The sequence below is a fragment of the Limulus polyphemus genome, unplaced genomic scaffold (genome assembly GCF_000517525.1).
Source record: "Limulus polyphemus unplaced genomic scaffold, Limulus_polyphemus-2.1.2 Scaffold533, whole genome shotgun sequence".
NCBI classification, from domain to species: domain Eukaryota; kingdom Metazoa; phylum Arthropoda; class Merostomata; order Xiphosura; family Limulidae; genus Limulus; species Limulus polyphemus.
The window spans coordinates 324547-329094 of NW_013666143.1; positions in this window are offsets into that span (position 1 = coordinate 324547).

Here is a 4548-nt window from a genome sequence, read left to right on the forward strand (position 1 = left end):
CGTTCATTCTAGAATGAAAGAGGCATAATTTATATTTATTTCCTAATTTTTGTATGGTGGTTACAAGATCGGTCAAATCTACCGATCCCGTACAGAGATTCATTACTAAAAATAACAGATAAACTATAAAGTTTTTCTTAAGAAACGTTTGATAACTATTTGGACATTATGAAGATTTTGCATGTGAAATTTGAAACTTTTCTGATGCATAAAAGTATTTTTAATCTTAAAATGAATATTACTTTGCATGATAGATAGGCAACATGCGAAAAGCAAAAAAGACATGAGACTTAAAAATTGATATTGTGCATATGAAAGCATTGTAATGTTTACTGATAATGTGCCAAATTTCGTTAACATTCGCTCACTAATTTAAAAGTTATAGCATGAATACTATAACAAGCACAAACTGGTTAGGAGGCAAGTGTGAGAAACGTGTAGTGCGTGTCTTGTGTTTGTTTGTTTTGAATTTCGCGCAAAGCTACACGAGGACAATCTGCGCTAACCGTCCCTAATTTAGCAGTGTAAGACAAGAGGGAAGGCAGCTAGTTATCACCATCCACCGCCAACTCTTGGGCTACTTTTTTACCAACAAATAGTGGGATTGACCGTCACATTATAACGCCCCCATGGCTGAAAGGGCGAGCATGTTTGGTGGGAGGGGGATTCGAACCCGCGGCCCGCAGATTGCGAGTTGTGATCCCTATCCACCTGACGATGCTGGGCCACGTGTCTTGTAACACAGTGTGTCTCCCACTCTCGAGGTAGCGCGATAACACAAACCATATGGTTTTCGGATAATGGAATACTGTAAAGCTGACAATTTTTATAACGATTTCTCGTTCTTAGTGTTTGTGTAAAGTTTCAGATACATCAGTTTTGTTTCATTTGGTTTCAAATGTACATGCAATAGCTTCTGTAGTAAAGAGTTTTAAAGCTCGAAAGTTTTATAAATTATTTTATAAGATCAGCAAAGTATTAGTCGGAATGCATGGGAATACTCCTCGAAGCTTCATAGAAAAATGAAATATCTAAAGCATTTTCGCATTTTATAAAATTTAAGAAAAACAGAACAACTGTACGTTTCACAAATACACCATTTATTGCAACCATGATTTCGCAGTAAAGACGTATCAAGCTTTGCATTGTTGTCGTTAGGATTGACGAAATATTGTACTACGAAGTTCATACCATGATCTTTGTACACTGTATTATTCTTAGGATTGACAAATACCTTCAGTACAGTAAAAAATTTATATCTGTGAACGTTGTACACTGTATTATTCTTAGGGTTGACAAATACCTTCAGTAAAAGATTTATATCTGTGAACATTGTACACTGTATTATTCTTAGGGTTGACAAATACCTTCAGTAAAAGATTTATATCTGTGAACATTGTACACTGTATTATTCTTAGGGTTGACAAATACCTTCAGTAAAAGATTTATATCTGTGAACATTGTACACTGTATAATTGCCTAAGAAGAACATATGAAAAACAGACTTAATGAAGTTTACTGAAGCCTTTCATTCAGTACATCAGTAGGGTACAATATAAAGAAAAAAATGTTCGTATTGCTAAACATTAATTTGAAATTCGAGACCAGGAGGGATAATAAATTAATGTTTTAAAATAGAATAGTAAATAGATCATTGCTATTTAGAGAAAATTTGCATAATTCTTTGACACCCAAGAATTTTCAGTGCACTGGACCATATACCTTAAACTACCGGTTTGTCCACTTGAGAACTTATTTCATCCACCAACTTCGCCACACACCAGAGAACTATATATGTTCCATTAACTTGACGATACGTCCGTGAATTTTGGTGTACCATTAGCTTGAACATATCCATGGAAAATTTGTACCATCATCTTGACCGTACCGCTAGAAAAGTTTTACCATCAGCTTGACTATATCCATGGAAACGTTTTACCATCGACTTGACCATACCGAAGGGGATTTAGTAAATACCATCAGCTAAGAAATTAGTGTTTCAACAACGACGTGGTTTATGAACAGCTCATCCTTCGTTTCATCCTTAAAACTGAAGCTATAAAAACAACAATATTGTCCATGAATAGAATAAACACCTCCCCCCTTACTCATACCTGGAAATGGAGGTTTAAAAACCACGACATTGTTCATGAATGGAACAGATGGTCTCTATAAAAACAATGACATTGTCCACGAACAGATAGGTGGTCTTTCCTCCACCACTAGGAAATGGAATTGGCAAAACAAGGACAATATCCATGAGCAGAGCAGATCTTCTCCAATGCACGCTGTAACATAGCGTTGGTAACGAAATAAAACGAGATAAAATATAAATGTTATCAAACAAAGTACAATACTGACAATAATAACGTCCATAAAACACGATCATTTGTGACAACTCGGCGAAGTTCAAACAAAAGACGTTATTCTTCCATGAATTTCTAAAGTAATTGTGACGATAACAATGGCTTCACAAAACAATCCGTGAATAACATACATCGTTAATATACTCAGTTGTGGGTGTATCAAATAATGCCAAAAATGATTCGGTTCGCTGATACTAAAACACAGTTAGTGAAACATAGTTGTGTAAAGTAACACAAAAACTACAATCATTATTACAATCACCTGTGAAAAGAAGATTGATGGTGCTACCAACTCTGGCTATCATAACAAAACTCCAATCTGTCTGAGAATTGTTCTACCAACTCTGGCTATCATAATAAAACTCCAATCTGGCTGAGAATTGTTTTACCAACTCTGGCTATCATAACAAAACTCCAATCTGGCTGAGCATTGTTCTACCAACTCTGGCTATCATAACAAAACTCCAATCTGGTTGAGCATTGTTCTACCAACTCTGGCTATCATAACAAAACTCCAATCTGGCTGAGCATTGTTCTACCAACTCTGGCTATCATAACAAAACTACAATCTGGCTGAGAATTGTTCTACCAACTCTGGCTATCATAACAAAACTACAATCTGGCTGAGCATTGTTTTCAGAGCTCAAGCAGATCTTCTTCTACTCATGAAATATCTTTCTTGTCGTTTAATCACTGTTATCACTCCAGTTATAGTATCGTATTAAGAAAACTGGCAATAGGTCGGCAATTCCTAACAGTCATGTTGAAATAGCGTACAGTAGTTGACCTTACACGACTTTATGTGCAGACCAGTTGACTTTTAGTGTAGTTTTTACTACAAATCTAGACACAACAAACAGAACTGTTGTTTGTCCGATTTTAAACATTTGGACAGTTCTGTAATTCTGTTAAAATCTTCACCGAACTTTGACATCTTCAAACACTCCATGGAAGCGATAACTAAAAATGATCCAATAGACGAAGTTAATGGTATTGTCTTTCATGGCGGGTAGCTCGTGCAAAATGTGGCGTAACAGCTGTGCACTCTTACAACTGGGTACGTAACTCGTGCATGCAATTATGAAATATTTATTAAGATAGAACTTTTGCGCTGAATCTCATTTGTCCTTTTACATTTTATTTCTGTGTGTCTTTGTATATGTAATGAGTATGTAAATCAAAAGGACATTTAACCAGCATTAGATATTTTCGAGAATTAGTGACCTCAAAGGGAAGCCTAGGAGCATTTTGTAAGCCATTATTTTATAATGAAACACAAAGCTGGAGGAAGACATAAGAGCTTGAAATATAATACAAATTAAACATCATACTTTAGTTGAAACTGTTTCTAGTATTATAGTTTTCTGTTCGTTGTTGATGATCTAAGAATCAATTTGTTATTTATTACTCAACAGCTTGGACTTGAAAGGTTTATCTTCCATTCTATGTAATTTTTCTAAGCATCCACACATGGAAGAAAAGAGATCCACGTAAGAAAGACATGTGTAAACTGTAGTATGATATCTATAAAGAAGGATAAGAGTAAGGAGTAGGACAATATATTGCAATTAGAATAGTGTCCATAGCAATCAATCACTCAAGGCGAACGAGAACCGTTTTTAAAACAAAAAGAAAGAAAGCGAAACAAGACTCTGGAAGCACCTAGTGTTATACAAAATCATTGAAAACGTTGCCTAGCTGTAAACACTCATTCATATGTTTCTTTGACAAGCAGTATTTCATATTGAATTATCCATACCATATGTTAAGTACATTATACCGAAGACGTAGATAAACAACTTTGGTAGATAGACAGACAAGTAGAAAGAGAGATAGATCGATCAATAATCATGTAACAATAAAGTTAAAGTAAATTTCTTCTAGTGCGTCACGTTTTATTCCATTATATACTTTCTTAAGAACAGCAATATTGATGCTGAAAGGTTTCTAGACATCTTCGACTTTCCAAAAGTGGATTTGTATTTCATAAATTGTAACTTACTTTCTTGCATGAAGATAATATTTAATATGAAATTATCATAGAGCTATGCTACAACTCCAAGAATGGTCTAAGTCAAGAACCTGTTTTCATATAAAATTATCATAGAGCTATGCTACAACTCCAAGAATGGTCTAAGTCAAGAACCTGTTTTAATATAAAATTATCATAGAGCTATGCAAC